At 50.1% G+C, this 21052-nt stretch overlaps 1 protein-coding gene and 1 long non-coding RNA gene across 2 annotated transcripts in view; both read right to left on the reverse strand.

The window, feature by feature from the left end:
* LOC127569315 (uncharacterized) overlaps window positions 1-21052 on the reverse strand; it is a 152387-nt gene that overhangs the window by 93458 nt on the left and 37877 nt on the right. The gene's annotated exons all lie outside the window — the stretch shown is intronic.
* The window catches only part of LOC127569313 (platelet-derived growth factor receptor beta-like), a 90823-nt gene that overhangs the window by 68619 nt on the left and 1152 nt on the right, over window positions 1-21052 (reverse strand).

Raw genomic sequence — 21052 nt, forward strand, 5'->3', positions numbered from 1 at the left:
GCCTGTTCCAGGAACCCACCACTCTCTGTGTAAAAGAACTTGCCCTGCACATCTTTAAACTTTCCCCCTCTCACCTTAAAGCAATTCCCTCTAGTATCTGACATTTCCACTTTGGGAAAAAGACTCTGGCTGTCTACTCTATTTATGCCTCTCATAATTTTATAAACTTCCATCAGGTCTCCCCTCAGCCTCCAACGCTCCAGAGAAAACAACACAAGTTTGTCCAGCCTCTCCTTATAGCTCATGCCCTCTAATCCAGGCAGCATCCTGGTGAACCTCTCCCGCACCCTCTCCAAAGCCTCCACACCCTTCCTGTAATGAGTTGACCAGAACTGCACACAACAAGAGAGGCTGCAGACTCTGGAATCTGGAGCAAAAAATAAACTGCTGGAGGACCTCAGATGGTCGAGCAGCATCCGTCTGTTTTGAGGATCCACCCTTAACGAAGTTAACCATCTCAAGGTGTTCCGGTGCAGTGTAATCAATCAAAAATTTGAGCCGAGCTGCCTTAGGAGATCCAAGGGCAGATGTCCATGTTCTAGTTTAAAGAGGTGAGCTTTAAGGACAACCCACCTTCAAAGAGCGGTGAGAGGGACAATCATTTGGGGAGTGAATTCCAGTCCTTCAGACTGTGGCAGCTGAGGTGGATAAATTCAGGGGCACTCATGAGCTGGGAGAGTGCAGAGGGTTGGAGAGGGTGACTGAGATGGCAATGTGTGTGACAAATGCTCCCAGCCCTGTTTATGTGGGAGAACACACAAAATGCTGGAGGAACTCAGCGGGTCAGGCAGCATCTGTGGAGGGAAATGGACAGTTGATGTTTCGGGTCAAGACTGGAATCCTTCATGTGGATTGGAGGGCTTGAGTTATCAGGATACACTGGATTGCATAGAACAGTACAGCACAGAACAGGCCCTTCGGCCCACAATGTTGTGCCGACATAGCTATTCCCTCCTACTGGTCTGGAGGGGAATGGGCTGGGGGCAGGTAAATGGGACTAGCCAAATAATGTTTCGGCACAGACTAGAAGGGCCGAATAGCCTGTTTTCTGTGCTGTAGTTTTTCTATGGTTCTATGGTTCTACCTACAGAATGCCCACATCCCTCCATTTTCCTCTCATTCAGGTGCCCATCCAAGCCCCTCTTAAAAGCCCCCAATGAATTTGCCTCCACCACCCTATCAGGCAACGCATTCCAGGCATCCACTGCTCTCTCAGTAAAAAATGTACCCCTCACGCCTATTCTGAACCTACCCCCTCTCACCTCAAATGCATGCCCTCTGGTATTGGATCCCTCAATAATGGGAAAAAGATATTGCTTGTTCACCCTATCTATGCCCCTCATAATTTTATACCCTTCCAACAGATCACCGCTCAGCTTCCACCGCTCCAGAGAAAAGAGCCCAAGTTTGTCCAGCCTCTCCTGATAGTACATGCCCTCTAATCCAGGCAGCATCCTAGTAAACCTTCTCTACACCCTCTCTAAAGCCTCAACATCCTTCCTATAGTGAGAATATACAACATAGAACAATACAGCACAGGAACGGCCTTTCGACTCATGATGTTGTGCTGAACTAATTAAATGTTAAGTAATGCCGAACCAGACTAATCCCTCCTGCCTACACGATGCCCTCCATTCCCTGCACATTCATGTGTCTATCTAAGAGCCTTTTAAACATCTCTATCACATCTGCCTCCACCCCCACCCCAGGCAGCACATTCCAGGTGCCCCAAAATCTCCTTTGAACTTACCCCCTCTCATCTGAAAGCTATTGGAGTATTGTGTGCAGTTCTGGTCACCTAACTATAGGAAGGATATCAGCAAGATTGAAAGAGTGCAGAGGAGATTTACTAGAATGTTGCCGGGTCTTCAGGAGTTGAGTTACAGGGAAAGATTCAACAGGTTAGGACTTTATTCCTTGGAGCGCAGAAGAATGAGCGGAGATTTGATAAAGGTTTACAAAATTATGAGGGGACAGACAGAGTAAATGCGAGTAGGTTCTTTCCACCTAGATTAGGAGAGATAAGTACAGGAGGACATGGCTCTAGGGTGAAGGGGGAACATTAGGGGGAACTTCTTCACTCAGAGAGTGGTGGGAGTGTGGAACAAGCTGCCATCTGACGTGGTAAATGCAGGCTCACTCTTAAGTTTTAAGAATAAATTGGATAGATACATGGACGGGAGAGGTCTGGAGGGTTATGGACTGGGTGCAGTTAAATGGGACTAGCGGAATAAAGTTTCAGCACAGATTGGAAGGGCTGAATGGCCTATTTTCTGTGCTGTAGTGTTCTATGGTTCTATGCCCTCTAGCATTTAACATTTCTGCCCTAGGAAAAAGATGCTGATTTGTCTACCCTATCGATGCCTCTCACAGTGATAATAAATCTCCTTTAAACTTTGGAGACACACGAGACTAGAGGTGATGGAATCTGGAGCAACAGACTATAAGCTGGAGGACCTCGGTGGGTTGAGCAGCATCTGTGGAGGGAAGATGAGGTGTCTCGAGCTGAGACGTTGACCGTCCATTTCCCTCCATGGATGCTGCCTGACCTGCTGAGTTCCTCCAGCAGTTCGTGTGTTGCATCTGCAGTCTCTTGTGCCCCGTTGATGTGGGAGCCAGTGTTCAGGTCACTGGGTACAGGGCTGAGCGGTGAGCTGCAGAGGGAGGTTAGGGAAGGAATGACTCCTTCCTGTTACGTCCGGTGGTTTGAGGCTTTTAGGTGAAATTATAACGAGAGGCGAAAAGCTGATAGTACCCAGGCCGGGCCTGAGATTTACAGTACTGACACCCCAATCTCTGCACACAACACACTGAAACAATTTTGTTTAAGTTTAGATCTGTTTGGTCTCTCTGGACATTGTTCACGTGAAGATAAGATTTCACTCATAAATGGAATGAAATGTTTCCAGATGTAGAGGAACCCCAGTGACAGACAACAAGGGAGAGTGAGTTAATCAGTTGCTGTGTACTTTGTATATCATGGCTGTGGGAACAGGAGACAGTCAGGATTCACTCAGTCTACTCAAAAACTGTTGTCCTCTCTTTCAGTTCTAAAGGTCAGGTGGGGGCTGGGATGGGACGACTGTGGATTTGAGCTCTGCATCTGATTAATTAGGCAGGGGGTGGGGGGGGGGGAATAGGGGAATAGGCATCAAGGTCCCGTTACCGTGTGGGGAATCATAAGCACAGACCTCATTCCGTTACCTTGCCTGCCCCTCTTCCGAGGATACGGAATGCTGCTGACTGGCACATTCCAGGCTGCAGGAGTACGTGCTGAGGGACACACTGAAGCTCGGTGCAGCCAACACTAAAACTGCGTGGGGAAGATCCTTCTGCTACTGGACGTTGAGGGTCTGGGTCTGGTGGGGAAGGCCCTCAAACAACGGAAGGGGGTGTCACCCCAGGGGGCCACATTAGAGCCAATGCTGCTGTGTAAAAAAATAAATATTAAGGACATGCATTTACAGTGAGAGGGGGAAAGTTTAAACGAGATGTGCGGGGCAAGTATTTTTTGCACAGAGAGTGGTGGGTGTTTGGAACGGGCTGCCAGGGGAGGTGGTGGAGGCAGAGGCAGATACGATAGTGGTGTTTAAGAGGCTTTCAGAGAGGCAGAGAATGGAGGGATATAGATTATAAACAGGCAGAAGAGATTTAGTTTAATTTGGCCTGGTGTTCGGAACAGACATTATGTGCCAAGGAGCCTGTTCCTGTGCTGTACTGTTCTATGTTCCATGTTCTAGATATGCTAACACTACTGGTGGATTGACCAAATGAAACTGAGAATGTAAAGAGCTTTGCACTGTGTTTATTCCTTTGTATTTAAGCCCATGACATATAGGAGCAGAATTAGGCCATTCTGCCCATCGAGTCTGCTTCAGCATTCATAGCTGATTTTGTTTTTCAATCCCATTCTCCTGCCTTCTCCAGATAACCCTTAACCCCCTCACCAGTCCAGAACCTATCGATCTCTGCCTTAAATACACCCAATGACTTGGCCTCCACCGCCATCTGTGGCAACGAATTCCACAGATTCACCGCCCTCTGGCTGAAGAAATTCCTCCTCATCTCAGTCCTAAAGGGACGTCCCTTTATTCTGAGGCCGTGCCCTTGGATCCTGGACACTCCCACTGATGGAAACATCCTCTCCACGTCCACTCTATCCAGGCCTTTCAGTATCCTCACACATTAACCCTTTCATTCCTGGGATCATTCTTCTAAACCTCCTCTGGATCCTCTCTAATGCCAGCACATCCTTCCTTAGATACGGAGCCCAAAACCTGCTCACAGTACTCCATATGTGGTCTGACCAAAGCCTTATAAAGCCTCAGCAGTACATCCTAGTCCTCCAGAAATAAATGCTGACATTGCATTTGCCTTCCTCACTACCGACTCAACCTGCAAGTCAACCTTCAGGGAATCCTGCACTAGTCCCTTTGCACCACCAATTTCTGAATTCTCTCCCCATTTAGAAAATAGTCTACGCCTTTATTCTTCCCACCGAAGTGCATAATCCCACACTTCCCTCGGCTGTGTCTCGTGGGCCAAGGGACCTGTTCCTGTGCTGTACTGTTCGATGTTCTAAGTGCTAACACTACTGAATGTACTTGACCAAATGAAACTGAGGTTGTAAAGGGTTTTGCACTGTGTTAATTCCTTTGTTTATGCTTTTTATTATGAATGAAGTTTGTTTTTGGAATAAAGAAATACGTCCGTGCCTGTGTGTCCCTGGAATGGGAGCAGGCGGGGTCCACTTCTCTATGGTTCTGGGACAGCAGGAGCTGGGGAATGTCCCGGACAGGGACGATCATGTTTTAATTTGATATATATTTGTGAAGAATGAATTGAGAGTTTTGTAAATATTATAAATATGTAAATAACCCTCTACCTCTTCAAAAAGAAAAGTGGGGAGTCACAGACACAGACCAGCTGTCCTTTCTCTGTGTGGGAGAAATCCATGGGAACTGTTGGCAACACACAAAAAGCTGGAGGAACTCAGCGGGTCAGGCAGCATCTGTGGAGAATTGTTGGATGGATTGGAGGGGTGGTGAGGGTCTGGAACTGTGCGTTGATGGTGGCAGGAACCCTCACGGCAGTTGGTGTATCTGAATGTGCACTTGATGCCCTGCTGTGGACCACAGACTATGAGAGGGAAGTGGGATTCGTCTGAATAGCTTGAAGATGATGCACTGAACAGCTTCCTTCTGTGGGAGAACTGTGAGTCGTCCACAGACCCCTGAGTCATTCGATAAAGTCACAGCTGTTCCCACACTCCTGCCCCATCTGGGAATACGAAACACTCTCCGTCTCAGCCTTTGATACACTCATGGATAGATACGTAAAGTGTTCCGGGAGGGAAATTCCAGAGAAACACAGCATTCCAGGGAAGGAAATCCAGAGACACAGAGCATTCCAGGAGAGAATTCCAGGGATGCATAGAGGAGTTCCAGAGACACAGAGCATTCCAAGGTAGAGAGTTCCAGAGATTCACAGGGTTTCCAGGGTAGAGCATTCCAGAGACCCACAGCGTTCCGCGGGAGGGAATTCCAGAGACACGGTGTTCCAAGGGAGGGAATTCCAGAGACGCACAGCATTCCAAGTGTCAGTGGATCATCAATGACCAGCTGATATTTGTGCCCTGTTGTAGCTGTGGCGTGGTGGTGCAGAGGGTACAGCCACTGCCTCACAGCACCAGAGACCCGGGTTCCATCCCGACCTCCGGCGCTGCCTGTGTGAAGTTTGCACGTTCTGCCTGTGACCGCGTGGGCTTCCCCCGGGTGCTCCGGTTTCCTGCTACACCCCAACGATGTGCGGGTCGTGGGTTCATTGGCCGCTGTAAATTGCCCCCAGTGTGTGGGTGAGGGGTAGAATCTGTGATGTTGATGGGAATGTGGGGAGAATAAAATGGGATTGGTGTAAATCGGTGGTTGATGGTTAGCATGGAGTCAGTGGGCTGAAGGGCCTGTTTCTACGAACAACATGATGAATGTATAGTAAACCACTTACCGTCTGAATTTCTTGTAGATATTTTTTTCCTGAATAAGGTTTATGTTTGAAACAACGAGCGCTATGGGATATCCTAAAGAGCACGTGACAGGTGCTACAGAAATGCAGGACATTTCACGCCCCTGATTCGGGACATGAAGTGAATGCAGAAGTGTACTGTATCGTGTGAACACAGTTAAACGGTCTCTGTAGCAACACACACAAAGTGCTGGAGGAACTCAGCGGGTCAGGCAGCATCTGTGGAGGGAAATGAACAGTCAACGTTTCAGGTCGGGACCCTTCATCAGGTTTTATTCAGGCACCTGTCCCGATGAGGGGTCCCGACCTGACTGTTCACTTCCTTCCAGAGATGCTGCCTGACCTGCTGAGTTCCTCCAGCACTTTGTGTGTGTTGCTTCAGGTTCCAGCAGAACCTAGAGCAACACACACACACAAAATGCTGGAGGAACGCTTGCGTAAGCCATCTCTGTGTTGTTCAGAGAAGAGAGGGACGGATGGTTCTGCTGACCGGGCAACATTAAGCCTGCCCATTGAACCTCACTGTTCACCAGGAGGCTGGCACAACCCATTCAACACGTGTCAGCTCTTTTACAGAGCTCCACCCAGTTCCACTCCCCTGCTCTCCCCCCACAGCCCTGCCAGTCTTTTTACAACAACTCCACATTATCAGACGTTACACTGCAATGCTCTAAGTCCAGTGCGAAGAAATTTCTTCTGAATTCCTCAGAACAGCTTTAGCCATTTACTTTAAATCCCCGGACCTGGTCACTGACCCCATGGAGAAACTCGAAGCCCCTGCAGAACGAGGGCTGGGTGATTTGCTGCGCTGTCCACAGCAAGTGCTGGGAGCAGTCACACGGGCAGAGGGCGCGGTCAGTTACGTAACTTAGAACGGCTTCAAAGTTCTAGCACTTCCCCAGGGAGGAAACTTGTTCCAGCTCTCCCTCCCTCTCTCTCCTTATTCTGTGTCAGCTTCCACCAGTGCAGCTTTCGGAGTGTGTGGTCTGTGTGTGTGTGCACGCGCGTGTGTGTATGCACCTGTGTGTGTGTGTATGCACCTGTGTGTGCGTGCGCGTGCTGGTGTAGGTTGTGAACATGTCTCTGTGGACGCACAAGGGAATGAGAGTGTGTATGTGTTGTGTGTGTGCGTGCGTGTGACTATGTGTGAGAGTGTGAGTGTGTGTGTGTGAGTGTGAGTGCGCATCTCCCTGCTCCCCGTGCATCCCTCAGCTTCTCAGTACATCCTCTGCTACTCCCTCTCTATTCCCCTCTCTCTCTCCCCCCCCCCCTTCTCTCTCTCTCCCACTCCCTTTCTCATCCACTTACTCCATAAGCCCATCAGATATAGGAGCAGAATTAGGCCATTCGGCCCATCGAGTCTGCTCCCTCATTCAACCATGGTTGATTTTTTTTTCAACCCCATCCTCCTGCCTTCTCCCCATAACTCCCTCACCAACCAAGAATCTATCGATCTCTGTCTTAAATACACCCAATGACTTGGCCTCCACAGCCGTCTGTGGCAACGAATTCCACAGATTCACCACCCTCTGGCTGAAGAAATTCCTCCTCACCTCAGTTCTAAAGGGACTATTCTGAGGCTGTGCCCTCGGATCCTGCCAGCACATCCTTCCTTAGGTATGGGGCCCAAAACTGCTCACAATACAACAAATGCTGTTTGTCCAACGCCTTATAAAGCCTCAGCAGTACATCCTTACTTTTATATTCTAGTCCTCTCGAAATGAATGCTAACATTGCATTTGCTTTCCTTACTACTGACTCAACCTGCAAGTTAACCTTTAGGGAATCCTGCACTGGGACTCCCAAGTCCCTTTGCATCTCTGATTTTTGAATTTCCTCTCCATTTAGAAGATAGTCTACACCTTTATTCTTCCTACTAAAGTGTACAACAACCTTTCCCTCAATGTCAACAAAACTAAAGAGCTGGTCATTGACTTCAGGAAAAGGGGCGGTGTACATACACCTGTCTACATCAATGGTGCTGAGGTCGAGAGGGTTGAGAGCTTCAAGTTCCTGGGAGTGAACATCACCAACAGCCTGTCCTGGACAAACCACATGGATGCCATGGCCAAGAAAGCTCACCAGCGCCTCTACTTCCTCAGGAGGCTAAAGAAATTTGGTTTGTCCCCTTTGACTCTCACTAACTTTTACCGATGCACCATAGAAAGCATCCTATCAGGATGTATCACAGCTTGGTACGGCAACCACTCTGCCCAGGACCGCAAGAAGCTGCAGAGAGTTGTGGACACAGCCCAGCGCATCACAGACACCAGTCTCCCCTCCTTGGACTCTCGTTGTCTTGGTGAAGCAGCCAGCATAATCAAAGATCCCGGGACATTCTCTCTTCTCTCCTCTTCCATCAGGTAGAAGATACAGGAGCCTGAGGGCACGTCCCACCAGAAGGACAGCTTCTACCCCACTGTGATAAGACTATTGAACAGTTCCCTTATACGATGAGATGGACTATGACCTCACGATCTACCTTGTTGTGACCTTGCACCTTATTGCACTGCACTTTCTCTGTAGCTGTGACACTTTACTCTGTACTGTTATTGTTTTTACCTGTACTACATCAATGCACTTTGTACTAACTTGATGTAACTGCACTGTGTAATGAGTTGACCTGTACGATCGGTATGCAAGACAAGTAGTTCACTGCACCTTGGTACAAGTGACAATAATAAACCAATTCCAATACCACACTTCCCTACGCTGTGTCCCATCTGCCACTTCCTTGTCCACTCTCCCAACCTGTCCAAGTCCTTCTGCAGACTCCCTGCTTCCTTCACACTACCTGTCCCTCCACCTATCTTGGTGCCATCTGCAAACTTGGCCACAATGCCGTCAGTTCCTTCATCCAGATCATTAACGTATAAAGTGAAAAGTTGCAGTCCCAACACTGCCTCCTGCAGAACTCCACTAGTCACCGGCAGCCATCCTGAAAAAGATCCCTTTATCCCTACTCTCTGCCTTCTGCAGGGTAGTGTAACTTTGACACTGTAGTGTAGCGGTTAGCGTAACGCTATTACAGTGCCAGTGACCCGGGTTCAATTCCCGCTGCCGTCTGTAAGGAGCTTGTACGTTCTTCCTCCCACATTCCAAAGATGTGTGGGTTAGGAAGTTGTGGGCGTGCTATGTTGGCTCCGGAAGTGTGGCGACACTTGCGGGCTGTCCCCAGAACACTCTCCACAAAAGATGCATTTCATTGTGTGTTTCGATGTGCACGTGACCAGTAAAGGTATCTGATCTTCTACTCACTCCCCCCTCTCTCTCCTACTCTTTCTGCCTTCTCTCTCTCTGCCACTCTCTCTCTGATTTTGGTCCTGCATGCTCTCTCTGCACAGCTCTCTTGGTTCCTCTCCAGACAACATTTACTCCAATCTACCCTCACTTTAATGCCGTAAAAATCTGCTGACCTTTCACAGGAAAGACATTGAGCCAAACAAAGAGAGAGCAAGGCAGGCAGGCAGCCAGCAGCTCGATCAGAACGGAGCTTTAAGGAGCAAGGTTTAGGGAGGGAATTCCAGAGCTCGGGGCTCCGGCAGCTGAGGGCACGGCCACTAATGGCAGAGCAATGGATATCGGGAAGGAGTGAGGATTGGAGGGGGATTGAGGGTTGGTGGGAAGGGGTTGAGGTTGCAGACACTGATTAATCTCTCTGCTTCCTGCCTTGGAATTGGAATTGGTTTATTACTGTCACATGTACCGGGGTACAGTGAAAAACTTGTCTTGCATACCGTTTGTACAGATCGATTCATGACAACAGTGCATTGAGGTAGTACAGGGTAAAACAATAACAGAACGCAGAATAAGGTGTCACAGCTACAGAGAAAGTGCAGTGCAGGCAGACAATAAGGTGCAAGGTCATAACAAGGTAGATTGTGAGGCTGAGCTGTTGGACATCTGTGGTCAGGCTCTGCAGAATGCTACCAGTTAAAGAAGCAGCAGAGAAACAGGCAGGGAATAGTGTCAGATTGGACAGGGGTGGGGGAGGTGATTGGTGTGGGGGTGAGGGGGAGAGGGTGGAGATCCAGTCAGATCTGCACCGAGCTGTGGTCAGAGTGGGGGCCCAACGATGCTAGGGCATCGGTGGGTGTAACTGTGTTTAATGCAAGGACTTGGCAAAGGCCGTTGGTCATCAGCAGAGGGCAGCATGTCATGTGTTCCAGTCCCACTGTCCTTGAGGGACGCATGGCGGTCAGGGTGGGTTTAAGGTGCCGGAGGAGCTGGGTGATGATGGGGAGTGGGACAGGGCAGCCAGACCACACAAAACCTTGTCTGTCCACCCCAGCTGAATTGGGGCACAGCAAGATTCCAGTCACAGACTCGGCCCACATCTCAATGGCAGTCTCATCCTGACCATGAAACTAGGGTGGTATTCATAGAGCACGGAAACAGGCCCTTCGGCCCAACTCATCCATGCTGACCAAGATGCCCATCTAAGCCAGTCCCATTTGCCCGTGTTTGGACTATATCCCTCTAAACCTTTCCTATCTGTGTACCTGTCCAAATGGCTTTTAAATATAATTGTACCTGCCTCAACCATTTCCTCTGGCAGCTCGTTCCATACACCCACCACCCTCTGGGTGAAGAAGTTGCCCCTCATGTTCCTTTTAAATCTTTCCCCTCTCACCTTAAACCTATGCCCTCTAGTTTTAGCAAAACATAGCGCTGGAGGAACTCAGCGGGTCAGGTAGCATCTGTGGAGGGAAATGGACAGTGGAGACCCTTCATTTGAACTGCAGTCCATTACGTCCTCATTAGTTTTAGACTCCCCTTTGTGCAAATAAAAAGGAACAACGAGGTAGTGTTCATGGGTTCATGGACTGTTCAGAAATCTGATGGCAGAGGGGAAGAAGCTGTTCCTGAATCGTTGAGTGTGGGTCTTCAGGCTCCTGTACCTCCTCCCTGATGGTAGTAATGAGAAGAGGGCGTGTCCTGGGCGGTGAGGGTCCTCGGTGATGGATGCCGCCTTCTGAGGGATGAGATTGTCACAGGTAAACCTGCTGCATGTTGCCCCCATCCCTGGTCCTGAGCCAACCAACACCTTTCCGCTGCATGCACAGTGTGACCTCCCGGCCATGGGGCAGCGAAGAGTCAGTCCTGTTTTCTGGGACTGGAGTCACGTACAGATCTGGGTCAGGTGAAGAAAGTGTCCTGACTGGTTGCTTCACGGTCTGGGACGGCAATCTGAATGCACAGGAACGTAAGGATCTGCAGAGAGGAGTGGACTCTGCTCAATACATCACGGGCACATCCCTCCCCACCATCGGGATCATCTACAGGAGGTGCTGCCTCAAGAAGGCAACATCCATCATCAAAGATCCCCACCATCCGGGCCGTGCCATCTTCTCGCAGCTACCGTCGGGCAGGAGGTACAGAAGCCTGAAGTCCCACACCACCAGGTTCAGGAACAGCTACTTCTCTTCAACCGTTCGGTTCCTGAACCAACCACAACAACCCTAATCACTACAGTTTAGCAACACTATGACCAGTTTGCACTAAAACAGCCTTTACTTTTTATTGTTCTAATTGTGTTCTTTCTTGTAAAAATTGTTTATGTTTTTCTTGTGAATGCTGCTTATCTGATGCTCTGTGCCTGTGATGCTGCTGCAAGGAAGTTTTTCATTGCACCGTGTGCACACGTGGACTTGTGCATGTGACAATAAACTCGACTTTGACTTTGATATCAAGCTTCCTCTGCAGAGGATGGCAGTGAATCCAACTTGGGTTTTAACACAACCCTACAACTTCTGGTCACCTTTACAGGGACCGACTGATGACATCTGAAGGCATTTTGTGAACGTTTTTGTTCAGTGTGTTGGGCTCACAATCCGATTAAATTTCCATCATCCTGCTGTGTGTGTTCAGGAAGAACATCTCAGAATGACCCACCGTCACTTTCAGAGTCAAGCTGCTCAAGCTATCAAATTATAGAGGCATAAAATTATGAGCGGCATAGATAGGGTAGACAGTCAGGGTCTTTTCCCCAGGGTAGAAATGTCAAACACCAGAGGATGTGCTTTTAAGATTGGGGGAGTGGGGTTTAAAGGTGACATGAGGGGCAAGTTTTTTTTACACAGAGAGTGGTGGGTGCCTGGAGTGGGTCACCAGGGGTAGTAGTGGAAGCGGGCAGTTTGGTGGAGTTTAAGAGGCTTTTAGACAGACACATGAATATGGAGGGAATGGGGATGACACACAGGAGGAGGACATTTAGTACAAATTGGCATCGAGATCGTCACAACATTGTGGGTCGAATGGCCTGTTCAGTGCTGGACTCTTCTATGAATGAAACCAAAAACTACAGGTGTTGAAAATCTGAGATCAAAAGAGAAAATACAGGAAATACTCAGTAGGACAGGCAACATCTGTGGAGGGAGCAACTGCCTTGTTGTGGCCAGCGGCTCTACTTCATTAGGAGTTTGAGGAATTTGGTAGGTTACCGAAGAATGTTACTAATTTCTACAGATGTACGGTGGAGAGCATTCTGACTGGTTGCATCACCGCCTGGTATGGAGGCTCCAATGCACAGGGTTGCAAGAGGCTGCAAAGGGTTGTAGACTCAGCCAGCTCCATCACGGGCACAACCCTCCCCACCATTGAGGACACCTTCAAGGGGCGGTGCCTAAAGAAGACGGCATCCATCACTAAGGACCCTCACCATCCGGGACATGCCCTCTTTTCATTACTACCATCGGGGAGGAGGTACAGGAGCCTGAAGACCCGCACTCAACGATTCAGGAACAGCTTCTTCTCCTCCACCATCAGATTTCTGAATGATCATGAACCCATGAACGCTACCTTATTATTCCTTTTTTTTTGCACTCTTTATTTACTTTGTAATTAATTTTATGTCATGCACTGTACTGCTGCCGCAAAACAACAGATTTCATGTCATAAATGTCAGTGATGATAAATCTGATTCTGATTCCCTTCGGCCCACAATGTCTGGACCGAACACGATGCCAAATTAAACTAAATCCCTTCTGTCTGCCCATGATCCACATCCCTCCATTCCCTGCACATTCATGTGTTTGTCTAACAGCCTCTTAAACACCACTATCGTATCTACTTCCACCCCCACCCCTGGCAGCTCGTTCCAGGCACCCACCACTCTCTGTGTAAAAAAACTTGCCCCGCACATCTCCTTTAAACTTTCCCCCTCTCACCTTAAATGCACGCCCTCTAGTATTTGACATTTCTACCCTGGGAAAAAGACTGACTGTCTACCCTGTCTATGCCTCTCATAATCTTATAAAGTTCTATCAGGTCTCCCCTCAGCCCCCAATGTAAGGTGATGACATTTCAGGTCATGACTTTACATTAGAACAGTTCTGACCAATGCTGATGAAATGTCCTGGATCTGAAACGTTAACTCTGTTGCTCTCCCCACGGATGCTGCCTGACCTGCTGAGTGTTTTCAGAGTTCTCTGTTTATACAGGAAGCACTGATCTGGGACATCCCAATAACTGACTAATCAAACCGGGGGTGTGCTCGAGGACTGGATGCTGGACAAGATGTGTGAGGGGTGGGTGGAGATGGAGATGGTGATGGTGGTGGGAGAGGATGGAGAGCAGTGGTCCGGAGGGGTAACAGAGTGGTAGATTGGTGAGGCTGCCCTCCATGGAGGCAGTGGGCATAGTATAAATGATATGTATATTCAGTGAGTCCATTAGATCCTTCTTCACCATTTAGATTCGCCAAAGGAAGACCTGACTGAGATTCTGGATGGGCTGAGATGAGGAACTAGAAAAGATAGCTTCACCGTGGATTGAAAGGCCTGGATAGAGTGGACATGGAGAGGATGTTTCCATCAGTGTGAGAGTCTAGGACCAGAGGGCACAGCCTCAGAATAAAGGGACGTGCCTTTAGAACTGAGATGAGGGGGAATTTCTTCAGCCAGAGGGCGTGAAGTTGTGGAATTTATTGCCACAGACGGCTGTGGAGGCCAAGTCATTAGGTGTATTTAAAGCGGAGGTTGATAGGTTCTTGATTAGTAAGGGTGTCAAAGGTTACGGGAAGAAGGCAGGAGAATGGGGCTGGAGAGGGAAAAATAAATCAGCCATGATCGAATGGCGGAGCAGACTCGAAGGGCCGAATGGCCTAATTCTGTTGCTATGTCGTGGTCTAAATCACCAAGTCCAGATGGGATGCAGCTGTATGTGGCAACAAATTCCATAAATCCATGACCCTCTGGCTAAGGAAGTTTCTCCGCATCTCTGTTCTAAATGGATACCCTCTAATTCTGTGCCCTCTAGTCCTGGACTCACCCACCAAGGGAAACAGCTTAGCCACATCTACTCTGTCCAGACCTTTCAACATTTGAAATGTTTCTATGAGGTCCCCTCTCATTCTTCTGTACTCCAGTGAGTACAGTCCAAGAGCCGACTCATTCAGTTCCTCTGCCATCTCTTTGTTACCCATTATAATTTCTCCAGCATTGTTTTCAGTCGGTCCTACATCTACCCATGTCTCTCTTTTACTCTTCATATATTTAAAAAACTCTTAGTATCCTTTTGTATGCTATTTGCCTTCCTTTTGTACTTCACCTTTCTTAGTTTCTTTCTGTAAGTTTTTAAAAGCTTCCCAGTCTTCTGTTCTCCCACTAACTTTTGCTTCCTTGTATGTCCTCCCTTTTGCTTTTATTTTAGCCTTCACCTCTCTCGTTAGCCACATTTGTGCCATTTTTTCCATTCATAATGTTCTTCTTTCTTGGAATATCCCTATCCTGCACTTTCCTCATTTCTTGTAGAAATTTCATCCATTTCTGCTCTGCCGTCCCTCCACCTAGCTTACTTTTCCAATCAGTTTGGGCCAGCTCCTCTCTCATACCACTGTAATTTCCTTTGTTCCACTGAAATATTGATGCACCTGCTATCAGCTTCTCCTTTTCAAGTTTGAAACTGAACTCAATCATATTGTGATCACTACCTGCTAAGGGTTCCTTTACCTTTAGTTTCCTAATCACCTCAGGTTCATTGCACAGCACCCAATCCAAAACAGCCGACCCCCTGGTGGGCTCATCAACAAGCTGCTCCAAAAAGCCGTCCCGTAGGCATTCCACAAACTCTCTCTCCTGAGATCCAGTACCTTCCTGACTTTCCCAATCCACTTTCATGTTAAAATCCCCCATAGTTATCTTGACATTGTCTCTCTGACATGTTTTTTCTATTTCCAGCTGTAACTTGTAGTCCACATCCCAGCTGCTGTTTGGGGGCCCTGCATATAACTGCTATTAGGGTCCTTTTACCCTTGCCATTTCTTAACTCAACCCATGAGTCTACCTCTTCTGATCCTACGTCCCTTCTTTCTAGTGACTTAATATTGCTGCTTACCACCAGGGCCACGTCACCCCCTCTACCTACCTGCCTAACTTTCCTACACACTGTGTACCCTTGGACATTCAGCGCCCAATCACATCCATCATTAAGCAATGACTCGGTGATGACCACAACATCATACCTTTTAATCTGTAGCTGTACTACATGGTCATCCACCTTATTTCTAATGCTACGTGCCTTTAAGTACGGTACATTCAGACCAGTATCTGCTACTGATGTCACTGTATTTCTATTGCACAGCACATTATCCTGTCTTTTCACCTGCCCGTCCTCCTTGCTATCTGTGCTACACACTATCTTTGACTTATTTCAATTTTCCCCTTCCTCAACCCTAACGCCCTGGTTTCCTTCCCCCTGCTAAATCAGTTTAAACCCTCCCTAACAGCTATATTAAACATTCCCGCCAGGATATTGGTACCCTTTGAGTTCAGGTGTAACCCATCCTTTTTGTATAGGTCATACCTCCCCCAAAATAGATCCCAATGATCCAAGAATTTGAAGCCCTGCTCCCTGCACCAGTTACTCAGCCACGCATTCATCTGCCTGATCCTGCTATTCTTACCTTCATTAGTATGTGGCACAGGCAGTAATCCTGAGATTACCCCCCAGGAGTTCCTGCTTCTCAACATTCTTCCTAACTCCCTGTAATCTTCCTTCAGGACCTCCTCCCTTTTTCTGTCTATGTCATCGGCATCAACATGTACCAAGACTTCTGGCTGCTCACCCTCTTTCCTCAGAATACTCTGGACCCGATCTGAGACATCCCGTACCCTGGCACCAGGGAGGCAACACACAATCCCTCTAAACCTTTCCCATCCATGGGCCTGTCCAAGTGCCTTTTAAATGTTATCGTACCTGCCTCAACCACCTCCTCTGGCAGCTCGTTCCATGTACTGACCACCCTCTGGGTGAAAAACTTGCCTCTCAGGTCCCTTTTAAATCTTTCCCCTCTCATCTTAAACCCGCATCCTCTAGTTTTTGATTCCCTTTTCCTGGGAAAAAGACTGCGTGCATTCTCCTCGTGATTTTATACACCTCTATGAGGTCACCCCTCAATCTCCTACACCTCAAGGAATAGTCCTAGCCTGCCCAACTGCTCCCTATAACTCAATCCCTCGAAGGCAAAAGCACGTCCTGGGACAGTGTCAGGGCTTGGAGATTTACGAGGACCTGTGTCAGTGAGAGGGGAAGACCTGCAGGAGCTGGGCTCAGCTCCCGATGGGGAAGGAGAATGTTTCAGCAGAGAGCAGGCATTATAACCGAGGGGTGGTTGTCCCAGAGCTGCGTTGCTTCCAGAGTTTGAGGCTGGTGATCCAATAGAGAATGGACATGTCCAGCCGGTTACTCACAGTGTGTCTCCGGCTGTGACACAGCTGGGAAACAGGCGCCCACCATTGTGGTCACACATCATGGCTGAATCACACACGCATGGGTTTGAGTCACGGTCCAGACACCGAGGGATGGTCACACTGTGGGAGGGGTGGTACTGAGGGAGGGGCACATTGTGGGAGGGGCAGTACAGAGGGAGGGTGACACTGTGGGAGGGGTGGTACTGAGGAATCGCGTGTGTCGTGGACGACACCGATGTGATTTTGATATAAAGTATTGAGTGTTGCGGGGGGGGGGGGTGTAGTGTTGGCGGGTATTAGTTTTGCCTAGTTTCTTTCTGCATTAGATGTGCTGTATTTGATGTTGGGTGTTTTTTGTAGTGCTTTTAGTGATTAAATGTTTTGTAAAAAAAAAGGGGCGGTACTGAGGGAGCGTCACTCACCCCAAACCTCAACACAGCCTTGGTCCAAACACGGATCGGAGAGCTGAACTCCAGAGGTAAGGCAAGAGTGGCTGCCCCTGACATTGAGGCAGCACTTCACCAAGTGCGGGATCAATGAGTCCTGATAAACCTGGTCAATGGACATCAAAGGGAAAATTGATGCCATCATAGCTCACACAAAGGCAAGTGGTTGTGTATCCCCCCTGTCCCAGGAGAGCAGGTCTGAGGCTGGGGAATCCTGCAGTCAGTGACTCAACCTCCTGTCACCTTACCTCTCCACCATCTACAAGGCATAAATCAGGAATGTGAGGGAGCACCTCCACTCACCTGGACAATATATGGTTGGTATTTGCTCTCTGACGTGCCTTTAGACTTTTTGTTTTGTTCGATCGATAAATTGTCAGTTGATCCTGCAGTTAGAGTTGAGGTGGGTGAACGTTACATCTTAATGAAGAAATGGTCACCGTTCTCCCTTGGTCCCCAGTGTTGGAGTGAGTCTGGGCAATCTCACCCTGCAGGCTCACAGTCAGAGATTTTGTTACTAGGCTGCAAGCCCTTGATCCTACAGGGACCGACAGCTTGGATGTGGAGGCTGGTAACTGACCACCCTTCTTTAAAACCCACTGCTTCAGCCAAACTTTGGACACGGTTAAATCTCAGTGTTAACCTGGTTCCTTGCCTGACTCACCATTACTCTGTTGAAGGAGCAGCACTAATGCTTCGAGAGGGGGAAAGTTTAAAGGAGATGTGCGGGGCAAGTTTTTTTTACACAGAGAGTGGTGGGTGCCTGGACCAGGCTGCCAGGGGAGGTGGTGGAGGCAGATACTATAGTGGGGTTTAAGCTTTTAGACAGACTCATGGATCTGCAGAGAATGGAGGGAGATCATGTGCAGGCAGTAGGGATTTAAACTAAACTGGAATCATGTTCAGCAGAGACATTGTGGGCTGAAGGGCCTGTTCCTGTGCTTTACTGCTCGATGATCTATCTGCTCCCTGACCACCTGAAATCCAACAACTAGATGCAGCTCTGATGTCTACTTATTTCACACCGTTGCTCACGTAGAATCTGCAGCATCAAGAGAGGCCATTCAACCAATGAAGGTGAGTATGCCATACGCTGCCTTTACCACCCTATCCACTTGTGTTGCCACATCCAGGGAGCTGTCGACGTGCACCCCAAGATCTCCCTGTACATCAGTGGGGCAGCCGGTTCCACTGGCTCACGGCAACAGCACTTCTAATGCGGCAAAACATTCCAGGGCCCTCAGGAACACAATCAAACACTGAGCCACTCAAAGTGATACTATGTAGAGATGCAAAATTCTGGCCAAAGATTTAGGAGGGTCTGAAGATCAAAATTCTTCTCAAACATCACAATTCTTCTCAAATTCTTGACAATCAACTCAGTTGGGCAACTTGGTCAGCATGGATGAGTTGGGCTGAAGGGCCTGTTGCCTGTACTGTGACTAACTGTAGTTATACAGCATGGAAACAAATCCTTCGGCCCATCGAGTTAACACTGACTGTTGAGAATCCATCGGCACCCATCCCATTTTATTCTCCCAACGTTCCATCAACTCCCCCCAGATTCTACCCCTCACTGAGGGGACCCTACAGCGACCAATTATCCCACCAACCTACACGTTGGGATGTGGGAGGAAACCAGAGCACCCGGGGGAAACCCACGCAAGAACATGCAAACTCCACAGCGCCGGAGGTCAGGATCGAACCCGGGTCTCTGGCGCTGTGAGACAGTGGTTCTTCCTGCTGTGCCACCGTGGCACATTGAGTCTGAGGTCACCCCACATACGTGCTACCTGCTGGTATTGTTCAGCAGTTCTGGGGGTTCTGTGTTTCCATCTCACCATCCTCAGCCACAGGTAACTCGTCGGATAACCCGTCTCACTGGCCAATAGCCATCCTGCCCCGTTGGGGCCTTTTGCTTCCAGCTGGACCGTTTGGAACGGAAGGTTTTGGAAGTGGCCCAGTGCACACAGGCCAAACTCCAGGAATAATCTCCACTGAGACATTTGGATCCGAACTGAGGGCCAAGCCAATCCCATGACAATCTCCTGTATACTCATACAGTGATGGGCTTGTGTAACACTAGCCACAGTTTCAGAGGCACAGAGAGAGGAGGGGGAGAGGGGAGGGGGAGGGAGGGGAGGGAGAAGGGGAGAGAGGGGGGAGAGGGGGAGAGAGAGAGGAGAGGGTGGAGGGGGGAGAGGGGGAGGGCAGGTGGATGGAGAGGGGGAGGGAGGGGGGAGAGAGGGAGGGGGAGAGGGGGAGGGGGGAGAGGGGTGGAGAGAGGTGGGAGGGGAGGCAAACACACGATGAAGCTCTGGATGTGAATGAAGACATTTGGAGGAACGCATCGCTCAAATCCTACTGAAAGAGATATCATTCCAAAAGACACGGGAACATCAGCACCGGGGGGAGAAACCACTTGCTGCACGCCGCTAGACTGTGGCTGATCTCTCCTCCTCACCCCCCCCCCCCCCCCGACACCCACACACTCTCCACATACCCCTCTATTCCCTCAACATCCAGAGATTTATGAACCCCTGCGCCTCGGGTGAACTCGGCGACCGGCCTCCGGGGGGGTTGAAAATTCCAAAGATTCACCTCCTCCTGAACGAAGGATTCCCTCCCCAGCTCTCTCCTGATCTGCCGACCCCTCTGTCCCAGACTGAGCCCCCCCGGTTGGAGACCCCTCTGTCCCAGACTGAGCCCCCCCCCGGTTGGAGACCCCTCTGTCCCAGACTGAGACCCCCCCGGTTGGAGACCCCTCTGTCCCAGACTGAGACCCCCCCGGTTGGAGACCCCTCTGTCCCAGACTGAGACCCCCCCGGTTGGAGACCCCTCTGTCCCAGACTGAGACCCCCCCGGTTGGAGACCCCTCTGTCCCAGACTGAGACCCCCCCGGTTGGAGACCCCTCTGTCCCAGACTGAGACCCCCCCGGTTGGAGACCCCTCTGTCCCAGACTGAGACCCCCCCGGTTGGAGACCCCTCTGTCCCAGACTGAGACCCCCCCGGTTGGAGACCCCTCTGTCCCAGACTGAGACCCCCCCGGTTGGAGACCCCTCTGTCCCAGACTGAGACCCCCCCGGTTGGAGACCCCTCTGTCCCAGACTGAGACCCCCCCGGTTGGAGACCCCTCTGTCCCAGACTGAGACCCCCCCGGTTGGAGACCCCTCTGTCCCAGACTGAGACCCCCCCGGTTGGAGACCCCTCTGTCCCAGACTGAGACCCCCCCGGTTGGAGACCCCTCTGTCCCAGACTGAGACCCCCCCGGTTGGAGACCCCTCTGTCCCAGACTGAGACCCCCCGGTTGGAGACCCCTCTGTCCCAGACTGAGACCCCCCCGGTTGGAGACCCCTCTGTCCCAGACTGAGACCCCCCCGGTTGGAGACCCCTCTGTCCCAGACTGAGACCCCCCCGGTTGGAGACCCCTCTGTCCCAGACTGAGACCCCCCCGGTTGGAGACCCCTCTGTCCCAGACTGAGACCCCCCCGGTTGGAGACCCCTCTGTCCCAGACTGACCCCCCCCGGTTGGAGACCCCTTTGTCCCAGACTGAGACCCCCCCGGTTGGAGACCCCTCTGTCCAAGACTGAGACCCCCTGGTTGGAGACCCCTCTGTCCCAGACTGAGACCCCCTGGTTGGAGACCCCTCTGTCGCAGACTGAGCCCCTCCCCCCGGTTGAAGACCCCTCTGTCCCAGACTGAGACCCCCTGGTTGGAGACCCCTCTGTCCCAGACTGAGACCCCCCGGTTGGAGACCCCTCTGTCCCAGACTGACCCCCCCTGGTTGGAGACCCCTTTGTCCCAGACTGAGACCCCCCCGGTTGGAGACCCCTCTGTCCAAGACTGAGACCCCCTGGTTGGAGACCCCTCTGTCCCAGACTGAGACCCCCTG

Source organism: Pristis pectinata, chromosome 4 (assembly GCF_009764475.1).
Source record: "Pristis pectinata isolate sPriPec2 chromosome 4, sPriPec2.1.pri, whole genome shotgun sequence".
In the NCBI taxonomy this organism is placed as follows: domain Eukaryota; kingdom Metazoa; phylum Chordata; class Chondrichthyes; order Rhinopristiformes; family Pristidae; genus Pristis; species Pristis pectinata.